Genomic DNA, 12,239 nt, shown 5'->3' with positions numbered 1-12,239 from the left:
GAACTCTGCATCTAGTAGATTGTTGGCTCCGTTTTGTTGAGTTTTTTTCTGGAGTTTTGTACTATTCTATCATTTGGGCCATGTTTCTTTGTCTCTTCATTTTGGGAGCCTCCCTTTGTTTGTGTCTATGTATTAGGTAGAGCTGCTATGTCTCATAGGCTCAGTAGAGTGGCCTAATGAAGCAGGTGTCCTATAGGGTCCAGTGGCACAGCCTCCCTTATTACCCAAGCTGGGAACTAGAGGCGTACCCACTGTGTCAGCTGTGTACACCCTCTTCTTGCAGTTGAGCCTTGATCACTGTTGGCATTTCAATGGGAGGGATTTGCTCCAAGACTGATCAGTGGCAAGGACTGGCTGTGTGCAACCACTGACCACTGATTTCTGTGGAGGGAGGGTCAGTTGTTCAAGGTCCTACCCCACAGAGCAGGACTATTTTAGCAGGACTCTGGTGCCCATTGAGACTGCCCCTTGAGTATGTCACTTGTGGAGGTGATTGGATGGTAGTATCTTGATGTGGTTTGAAGGTGTCCACTAGGAGATCTGACTTTGGGGCCTCCCAGGAGTTGCAGGCCAAGGTCAGCTTTCACCGTGCCCTGCCCAGGGCCAACCAGCATGAGCTACAAAGTGGTCTGCAGATGACTGCTACTTGTGCTGGGCTTGGAGGTGCCCAGGAAAGGCCAAGCTATGAACCAAGGCTGCTGTACGTGGTAGGGCTGGGGCCAGTTAGTGAGAAATACAGGGCATGCTGAGGGCAGGTGCTGCTTGTTTGAGAGGTATTAGGAAAATACAAAGCATGAGCCAAGACGGGCCATTTGTTTGGAAAAAACATTGGAAATAGGTTGGATGGTCCTGAAATTAGAGTAGGGTGGAATCTCAGGGAATCACAGGGCTGGGTGAACAGTGTGAGCCAGGTTGATAAAGACCCAGATATGGCACCTGCCTGTTGGTTCTGTGAGGGGAGGGTTTATCAAAGGAATAATGGCCTCTACCAGCACTTCTGTCTGGGAGAAAGCTGCCCCCCTTGCCCCAAATCTTACCCTGATGCCAGATAAAAATTTCCTCCCTGTATGTCACTGGTGCCTTTCAAACTGCGCCCCAGTGCTGGAGCTCAGAGGAAGTGAGTCTAAGTCTATGTGTGGGCCTTTTAAGGGAAACTTCCTGGGACTCCAGAGCTCTCTGTCTCCCTCAGCCTCAATTCCCTGATCGTTTTTTATAGCCAGAATATATGGGGACTTCTCTTCTCTTCCCAAACTAGAACTTTGGGCTGTGGGGACTGGGGTGGAGCTGAGACCCCTTATTCCTTAGAGGGGACCTCTGCAGCTGAGATATGTCTCCCAATTTTTATCTGCTATGTATGGGTGTGGGACCAGCCTGTTCCACATCTCTGCTCCTTCTGCCAGTCTAGATGTGTCTTCTTTAATTTCCTAGTTGAAGAACTTGCATTTAGCCAGATTTCAGGTGGTTTTGAATATGGTTTTTCTGTAGTTTAGTTGTAATTTTGATTTGGTTGTGGGAGGAGGTGAGTACTGCATTTTATGCTGCCATCCTGCCCAGAAGTCCAAGGGTAATTTTTTCTTGTTATTTTAAAGTCATAGCTACTTCCTAACAATTAAAAAGTAGATTAAATCCATGGCTACATTGAGATTATTGAACTAGTCTATGGGACTGGAAATTAAAGTGTGATATTATATTATACATTTGTCTTTATTCCAAATGATAACATAGTCTTGAAGAGGACTTTTTAACCTCTAGGAACCAATTGTTGCAATCAATAAATCAACAAGTTTTTATTTTTTTAAATGTTTTTATTAAGCTCCTGCCAAAGCAGACCTCAGGAAGGCCCCCTCCAGTGTGATGGAGCTTTCAGTGCCTTCAGCACTCTGTTAGGCTTTCTGATGGGAGGAGCAGTAAGGATACTGACATTCATTTGCTCAACAGATATTTTTAAATATGTTTTATATCAGGGTATAGTGATTTGCTTATGATACCTCACTGAATCCCCACAGTAATCTTATAAGGTAGAGACCATTGCTTTCATTGTCTTCACGAATTAAGGCCTAAGGTTTCCTAACATGCTCAAGTTTTCATTGCTCCCAAGTGGTCTGAGCTGGTCTCTGAATCTTGTTGTACTGTTTCCCTGGGTACTACGCCGCCTTAGAGAGAGTAAAAATTTTATGGAATGTTTCTAGTTCTTGTTCAGGTTACGAAAATGCCCAAGAGACACTAAAAATTAACCAAAAGGTAGCTTCGTATGGGCATTGTATACAATGAGATAAGTATTTAGGGTCACATCTATAAAATGGGAATTAGCATGCAAAGAAACACACACACATAAACATACACACAGAATCTGACAGGTCAGATTGGAAACATCTTTAGAAATGTTATCCAGAATCCAGTCATCACAAATTATATTTTTGTGTAATTGAGTAAAACAAACGGTTCAGTTGTGCCCAGGACTTATTTGGAACTGTCCTGGAGGCAAAAGTGTGAGTGCTGCCTAGCGCAGAGTGAAGCCATTTGGAGTGTAGGTAAAATAAAGTGTAGAATTGGAGAGGGGTGAGGAAGGTACAGTTGGGAAGGAGATCCAGATGTGGGATGTGGCTGGGAGGTGAGATCAGGGGTGAGAGGGTGCAGACCTTCACGGTGCCACTGTAAGAAGACTGTAAGGATTCCTGGGAAGGAACAGAATCACAAGAGAGAATGTAGGGGGTGATAACAATGAGCATTCTTCCATTAAGGCTACAGCTGGAATTTGATTTACATTTTGGTTGTAGGAGTAAATACTTCTTAGTTTTAAAGTTGAAAGCAGTTTTGCATGAATTATTTCATTTAATTCCCACAGTAAATCCATACATCAATTAAGTTAATTCCTATATATAAGAGAATTAAATAATTTGCTTGGAGACCTAACTATAGCTGCCCAGGCTAGCCAGTATCTCATGGTCTGCTGGGACAGGCAGGGACTTTCTCACTGCCCCGTTTGCTGTCCCTCTTGCTGACCAGGTTTTCCATTACCATTGTACTTAGATATTTAATAAAAGGTAATCATGCCACATTTCTAATTGATTATGAGTTTTATTCTCATTGCTTCCAATACTGCTTCTTTGCTGATGGCACTAAAATCAGAATTTTCTGTTATAGCTGCTAACCCAAATTCCAGTTTTGTATCTTCTGCTGCCTTCTTACTGACCTAGGCATTGCTGTGTGTATGTTTCTCACCACTCATTTCCCCATCCAAACCAGTGGCACCTTCTGAAAGGGTTTCTTTAGCTTTCTGAGATATTTTTGACTCACTCCTCTCCCTCATTTTCTAGGCAAAGAATAAGACCCTAGGATTCAATATGGTTAAAAACTACTACCAATTAGAATTAAAAACTAAAACAAATAATAAAACAATGAACTAAAACAAAGCTTGAAGTTTGCCCCCTTGGTCACCACACAGACCTCTTTCCACCTCCACCGTCCTTCTTTCACATCTCGGACACGTGTTCCTTACATTGTCTTTGCTCCCTTGAAAATTATCAATTAAACTTTACAAAATATAACAATAATTCAGCAGTAAGGAACTCTCACTGTATGATTTATTACAGCTCAGAACACCACATGGATCAACCTCGTCAAGTTATGTTGATTTTTTCCCCCTTTCAGACATCTCTGGTATTCCCCCTCCTCCCAGTGCTAAAATTGAAGTTAAAGTTCTGCATGCTTTCCGCTTGAATTACCTCGTCCATAGTCTCCATTTCCAGGGCATTTTATGCCACAAGTATTTCCCCTGTAATTCCCCTGATCGAAATTGACCTTTATCTGTCTGGGATCTAACCTTCCCTGTCTGACTTCCAAGATTCTTTATAATCTGTTCACATAACTTTTAGGTAAAGGACTGGTTTGGGTAACTGAGTGATAATTTATTAAACTTTTTCCTATAATTGTTTTATCAGCGTCCTGGCAATGAACCAGTAATTATGAGTTTTTAGTACAGCTCCTCCATTAAAAATACTGTATAAAACAACTATGGGACATTGATACAGTGTAATACTACTCAGCCATAAAAAGAAGAAAATTTTACCCTTTGCAAAAGCATAGATAGACCTGGAGAACATTATGCTAAGTGAAATAAGCCAGTCAGAGAAAGACAAAGACCATATGATCTCCCTCATATGTGACATATGAGTGAACAAAACGAAGACAGACTCATAAAGAGTAGGCTGACAGCCGTGATGGGAGCGGGGTTAGGGGAGTGAAGAGGAGCAAAAAGGAAAAAGGACTCATGGACAAGGACAGCGAGCAGTGTGGTGATTGCAGGGAGAGGAGGTGCAAGGGGGGGAAATGGTAATGAAAAAATACAATTTTTAAAAAATATACTGTATAGAGAGAAGACTGAAGAACTATTTCTTCAAGATACTTTTTAATTTAAAATAATCTATAAAATCAGTTCTCCACTAGATTCTCTCCTTAGGGGTGGAAAAAGAACAGGTTTCAAGGAAATTGTGGACTGATCCTCCTTTTTGCTCTCAGAGAGCTCTGACTTTGAACTTCTCATGTCCTCTTCCAATCTTGTATGTTTGACTTAACCACACTAACATTTCCACCAGAAGGAGCAAAATGTCCCCTGAAGAGGAACATAGGAGAAACTAGCAATTGATAATAATAGGCATTTCCTCCTGGTTATATAGACAAAACCAGTTTCTTCCTTCATGATCAAAATATTTTTTTCATGTCCTTAATATTTCCTTTTCTCACACTAACACAATTCTCTTGGTTGGGTCACTGTATTTTAAATGTCCTATACAGGGTTCATTAATTGACTAAAACAGGTAATAATTTTCCCTACATTTGTTTTCTGTTGTTTTCACGAGATGGCAAAACATATCTGCAACTTCTGAATTTACAAAATTCATGTTATTGTGATTGTATTTTGACAGTATCCCGTAACAAGCAAAGAATTGTTAGACTTTAGACATCATCACTACTTTTTTGAAAAGAATTTGATTTTCACTTTACCTCCTTTTCTTTCATACAATCAAAAGGTTCATTCAGTTTAGAGGGGAAACAGTAAAAAATCATTTGGCAAGTGTCTAGATATATTGTTTTGTACAGGTATTTTAATTTTTTTATAAGTATTTAATTAAGCCCTTCATGAATCTTTGCAACTATTTCATGAAACATGTAACTTATGGCACTGTATGAATCTATCTATCTAAAATGTAGTTTACATTATTTTATGAATATATACATAGTTTATGTCATTGTATGTATTATATATAAATAAATTTATTTGTGTTTACATTATATATCATATATAATTATTTTAGTGTATGGCTATGATGAACAGGGTAAAATATGAAGTTGAGACTATTGATTTCCATGGTCATTGTATCAACACTCATAGGAACAAGCAACTGTCTTTTGAAATGATCACTTGATCGGAGCTCCCATCGGACTAATGCCCATCTCCAAGTTAATCTGGGGAACATTCTTCTTTGAAACATGCTTCACAAGCACATAAGAAATTTTCTCTTAATACATTGTAATTATACTTTATGAGGATGATTTTTATTACTAAAACTATATTACCCCTGTGATCACTCAGTTTAATAATACTAACAACTTTCTAGGTACATTAAACATTTCAGCATTCAATTAGCTTTCAAAGTATAATTTTATTCACTGTACTTTGAGCTGTTTCTAAAATTAAGCTGTCTTTAGAAAGTTTACTATTATTCGGTTAAAGCAGCTATGGTGTAAGGGGATTACGGAGTTTGGGGACCTGGGTTCAATTTCAGGCTCGAACCCTTGGTAGCTATTGTAACCTTAGTGTTGACTGAGGTTTTCTGAACCCAAGTTTCCTTCTGTGTAAGAAGTGGATAAAAATTATATCTTACAGAGTTGTTAAAATAATATATTATTGTTATTTTTTTAAGGCATGCTTTGTAAGGAGTTTTCTATTAGAATTTGAATGAAAATTGGCAGGAGATGTCATGAATATTCTGTGATTTGATACATGTAATAGCCCAAGACCCAGAACGTAGTAGGTCTTCAATAAATGCTGGGTTTCCTTTTTATCTTGGAACATGGGGGACAGGAGTTGGTGAAAACCTCTGAATACATTTGGGAGTAAAAAGCACATAAGGAAAACATGTATCAGCAGAGCTGTTATTAGGTACAGTCATGTGTCACGACGACAGGGATACCCTCTGAGAAATGTGCGTTAGGTGATTCCATCGTTGTGAAAACATCAGAGCGCGTGTACAGAAACCTGGATGGTACAGCATACAAGACACCTAGGCTATGTGGTACCAGCCTATTGCTCCTAGGCTACAACCCTGTATAGCATGTCTCTGCACTGAATACTGCAGGCAATTGTAACACAATGGTAACAGTTCATTTATCTAAACAGATCCAAACAACATGAGATTAAATCAAGTACAAGAGAAAGTAATAAAATCAAAAGATGTGGTAAACATGAGGGTTCTGGCCAAAATGGAGGCATAAGTAGAAACTCTTTTCTTCCTTACACAACCAAAACGAGGATAACAACTAATTTAAAAACAACAAACAACCAGAACTGCCAGAAAATCAAACTACATGGAACTCTAACAACCAAGAAGTTAAAGAAACTTCATCCAGACTGGTAGGAGGGACAGAGATAGGCAGCAGAGGGGAGAGGACCTGCAGCAAGGCAGTGGACTGTGTGGGTGAGGAGGGGCTGGCTGACCAGGAAACTAAAGACTCATAATCTCTAGCTGTAAAATACTGTGAGGGTTGTGAAGGTGAGAGAAACTACCAGTCTCACAGCAGAGTTCCTAGGACAGCAGGGCTAGAGTGAACCAGCAAGCAGTATTGTTCCCTCTCTCACCCCTCCCCCACAGATGGTGCCACAACACAGCAAAGAAGGTTGCCTCTCTCTGGCAAATACTAAGTCTTTGCTCCTTACTATGTAACAGGTGCCCTGACACAAAGAAATATGGCCCGAATGAAAGAACAGATCAAAACTCCAGCAAAAGAGCTAAGCAACGAGGAGATAGACAACCTATCTGATGTAGAGTTCAAAACACTGGTAATTAGGATGCTCACAGAATTGACTGATCTCAGTCACAAAATGAAGGAAGAAATGAAGACTACACAAAGTGAAATAAAGGAAAACATACAGGGAACCAACAATGAAGGGAAGGAAACTGAGACTCAAATCAATGATTTGGAACAAAAAGAAGAATAAACATCTGACCAGAACAGAAAGAAGAAACAAGAATTCGTAAATGAGGAGAGGCTTAGGAATCTCTGGGACAACTTTAAGTGCTCCATCCAATATCCAAATCATAGCTGTGTCAGATGGAGTAGAGTAATAAATTGAAAACTTATTTGAACAAATAATGAAGGAAAACTTCCCCAATCTGGTGAAGGAAATAGATTTCCAGGAAGTCCAGAAAGCCCAGAGAGACCCAAAAAAATTGGACCCAAGGAAGCACACACCAAGGCACATCATAATTACATTTCCTAAGATTAAACATAAGGAGAAAACCTTAAAAGCAGCAAGAGAAGAGGACACACTTACCTACAAAGGAATTCCCACAAGACTGTCAGCTGGTTTCTCAAAAGAAACCTTGCCAGCAAGAATGGGTTGGAAAGAAGTATCCGAAGTCATGAAAGGCAAGGACCTACATGCAAGATTACTCTGTCCAGCAAAGGCTATCACTTGGAATGGAACAGCAGATAAAGTGCTTTCCAGATAAGGTCAAGTTAAAGGAGTTCATCATTACCAAGCCCTTATTATATAAAATGTTAAAGGGACTTATCTAAGAAAAAGAAGATGATCAAAAAATATCAACGGTAAAATGACAACAAACTCATTAACTATCAACAACTGAACCTAAAAAAACAAAAACAAAAATTAAGCAAACAACTGGAACAGGAAAAGAATAACAGAAATGGAGATCACGTGGAGGGCTATCAGTGGGAAGGGGGAAGGGGAGGGGGAGAATGGGGAAAAAAGGTACATAAAATAAGAAGCATAAATGGTGTGTGGAAGATAGACAGGGGAGGTTAAGAATAGTATGGGAAATGGAGAAGCCAAATGACTGATATGTACAACCAACCCACGAACATGAACTAAGGTGGGGATGCTGGAGGGTGAAGGGGTGCAGAGCAGAGGGGCAGTAAAGGGGAGGAAAAATGGGACAACTGTAAAGCATAATCAATAAAATATACTTAAAAAAGAGATGTAGTAAACATGACATGTATGAGGCTGCTGCTGGTGTAACTTGACTACTGTTTTACAACAAACACTTTTTGTAAGTAGAAAGAATAATTCTAAAATAGTGATAAAACTGTGATATGGAATAGTAAACACGTCATCTGGTAACATGGCTGTTTTTATCATTATAAGCATTATGTACTGTACGTAATTGTTTGTGCTGTACTTTTCAACAGCGGGCAATGCAGTAGGTTTGTTTATACCAGCATCACCACAAAAACAGAATTCCTTGTGCTACTACATTAATGTCACTAGATGATAGGAATTTTTCAGCTCCATTACAATCTTATGGAAACACCATTGTATGTCATTATCTGTCATTGACAGAAATGGCATTATTCCATGCGTGGCTATACTCATTTGTAAAATAAGCACTTTCAGTGAACCCATTTCTTGACTTCTTCTTTGGGCAGAATTCCCAGAGGAATTCTGAGGGACACTGAGGAGGGACTACAGAAGGCCCTTTCGTGTGATTCCAGGTGAGTAGTTGTCTTTTCCTTACAGCAAAGTGCTTTCATGAGGGGAGGTAGGGTTATGCTTCATAATTAGTCAATTTTCATTCACATTTAGATTTTTACATGATTAAGTAAATATTATATCCCCACATTTTCCTTTTCTTATAACTATCTTTTTAAAATCTATATTTTCCCTCAAATATCCTATAAGCCAGAGCTGTTTAATATAAGTAGGCAATTTGCCCTCCTCTCTTGAATATCTCCTCATCTGAGGCTTAGCTGCGAGTGCCAGCAGAGTAAACAGCTATTTGAAAAAAATTGCATTAGACTTCTTTAAAGTCCTGCCCTTCTCATGGAGAGTTCTGAGCTTTTCTCAGGTTCTCTCTTTTTCTCTTCCTGACAGCTAATTAAAAATCTTGTTAAAAGCAATCTATTAGTAATTTATTTATACCCTGAATGTTTTTAGCAATATTTTGTTATCCATATGCTAATTTCATTTTTGCAGTTTTTGCTTTTTTCCTCCAATTTTGAAAAAATATTACAGAGAAAATTCATAACAATTATAATCTTCACAATGATTATTATTGTTGTCATGATTACAAACTATGAAACATGAGACTATACCAGGCTCTGTTCAGTGTCGCAGTTAGAGTTCTGGGATTGAATCAAGCCAGTTTTGGGTTCAGGCTTTGTGAGATAAGGGTTAGATCATTTCAATGATGGGATAGATGCCGAAGTCTGAAAAAGTGAAGAAATTTTACCTACATCCCACTGCAAGTAAGTAGCTAACGGTGGTCTCAAATGTCTGGTGACTGAGTTTAAAAGTGCCCTTTACCTTGCAGAGCAAGAACTTTGTAACTTCATAGAAGATTGGTCATCAAATTTAAGTTGTGTTCACACTACCCGGAGCCACCGATATGATGTGACTCAGGGTGGACGTCTAGCCCAGAGTCTGGCTGCACTAACAGTATCACTGGCACTCATAGCCTCTGGACTCATTGCACCCTCTGGGAAAAATGACGGACTTTTAGATCACCTTGAAAAGCTGGCTTTGTGTATATTTAGAAAGGACCCAGAAAGTACTCTTAAATTTTTTTTCACTACTTCTTTATTAACCTAACCTTTATAAATACTAGTTATTTCCTTATTTTATGAAAAATGAGGAAAAGGAAATGAATATGTAACAAAAAGAAAGCTTTAGACTTTGAGACTTTGTAACTCCACCAGTTTATCTGCATAAGGTGGGAGTTACATTAATAAAAAATACTACACATTGCTAACTCCTAATTTTTCCATAAAGTTTTTAATGAGAAAAGCTATAGATGCTTGTTGCAATTTTTAAAAATGGGACAGGAGATATAATTAACTGGGAAAAAAACCTCTCTATTTCTTCTTTTAGAAATTCCTCTACCTTCTTTGAGTAGGCTGTGATGCATCTTTCTGAACTTCTCTTCTGTTCATTTTTGTGCTCACACACAGATAAGTGTGTGAGTTTTATAAATGGGGTGGATGTTGGTCACTACCAACACTTGACCTGACGGTAGTTTTGGCAATTATCAGTACACCATGGCTCTGTCATCAAGTACTTTGACACCAGGATAAATCTGCACATTTTAATAGATAAGTACAACACTAGAGTTATCTTATCAAAGCTTAAAGTAAGGGCAGTCAATGAACGGATGCGGACTTAGTGATGCACTGTGACAAAAATTTCTACAGGTGGCTGTGCAGGAGGAAGCCTGATGATGCACTGTGTCCCTTGATTATGCAAAGATCTCCAGTCATTTTTTAAAAAGGAAGTAGGTATGTATACTAATTCTATATTGCAAAGAAATCAACTAACAGTTTATACTACCTCTGCATTATTTTCCCCTATTTTTAAGCACAGTGCTTCAAGGAAAACGCCAGGAGTGTTGGTTAGATCAGATCACACGTAACAATAAAAAATTACAATGTGTAGTGTAGTCAGCCCATTTAAATGGTGATCTAGTGAAAAATAAATTTAGTAGATGATAAAAATATGGGTTGCTCTAAATATTGAATACAAAAGGTTAGACAGGCAGTGTCTGAAAGGATTAAAGATGAAGGAGCCAGTCTGCACAGAACAGAGGCCAGTTGTAGCAGTCAAGGTCATAACATAAGGTAAAGCAGGTGTGGGGGTTCATTGTGAATCAGCGGGTATCAGAATTTTCAGTGCTTGTGGAGAGTGCTAGGTGCCTTTATAAAAGCAGTATATGAGGATGAGGGTTTTGACATCCTTGTTTTCTAGGTGGCTCCTACCTTAGTAGTGAGTCCGTTTTGGACCTTCCTTGATACGTGTTGGTGTGCAGAAGCCGAGCGGAATCTCCCACAAGTGAATGGTGGGACGTGGATAAGCCTTTTATTTCAGTGAAATGTTTATGTCACCATTCAGTGGGGTCTCAGAACATTTTGGCCTCTACTTTTGATGTCTGTGGCTCATCTCTGCTGAAATGGATCCTGGAAAGACATGGTGCAAAAGTGGCCAGGTACGTTAAATACCGTCTGGTACATTAAATCTCCTGTTGTTTGTTTTGTTGTTCCCCGTCCAGGTCCTCTTGACAGATTTATTATATTTTAAAAACAGGGATTTTCATTTTAAAAATGAAAATGTTTATAATCATTAAATGTAAGCTTTAGTATCTCTGCTCTTTGTTCCTTGTTCTTGTTGCTGCTCACACAAAACCCCTACGTTCAATCAGGCTAGCCTCCCCATCTTCACTTTCACCGGGCGGCCACACCTGGACAGCAAGTGGCTGGCATTTGGTGCCCCAACAGGACCTGGAAGTATCTGTCTCTGGACACCAGTGTCCCAGCTTTTCACTGAGTCACTGAGTATCTGATGCTTCTTTGGCTGACCTGTATCTTTGCTACTAAAGAACATTTGGAAGAGAGCTTTGCCTTGTGTAACTTGCCTGCTTGGCAATTTTGTTTCTTTTTTAGCCAAGAAGAAGCAAGGGGCTCATCAAACTAAATTTGAACCTTCAGCTCCACTTGAAAAATTGTGGTGGTTGGTATAAGAATCAGTAAAGTCTTTGAAGTTCTCTGGCATGCGAAGCAAATTATAATTTGGTTCTTAGCTAAAACTGTGAGTTGCCTTTGGACTCATTTGGTGTCCTGGGCACAGATTTCCCAGACTTCCACAATCAGAATCATTTTTGTATTAAAATTATACATTAGATTTTATCTTTCTCTCAGTAGGTATGGTTCATCCCATATTTGAAAAATTAGGCCAAGAAAATACAAATCTAGTCTTGAGTCAAATAAATTCAAATTACACAAAAATTAAGTGATTATTGAGAAAAAAAGCATTTTATTACCCTAATATTGTGTTTTTATATCCAGTAAAGCACCAGCAATGAAAATTATTATAATCAAATATGATAGAAGTTCATTGAAAACCGGAATCTTCATTAATTATTATCAATTAATAGAAGTGGATATTCAAGTAATCAACATTTGTTTACTGAGTGCCTCTGAGTTGAAAGGTTTTAAAGTAGTGCTGCTAGACT

This window comes from Desmodus rotundus, chromosome 11, assembly GCF_022682495.2.
Source record: "Desmodus rotundus isolate HL8 chromosome 11, HLdesRot8A.1, whole genome shotgun sequence".
NCBI classification, from domain to species: domain Eukaryota; kingdom Metazoa; phylum Chordata; class Mammalia; order Chiroptera; family Phyllostomidae; genus Desmodus; species Desmodus rotundus.
Note: the sequence above shows the minus strand (reverse complement) of the source record.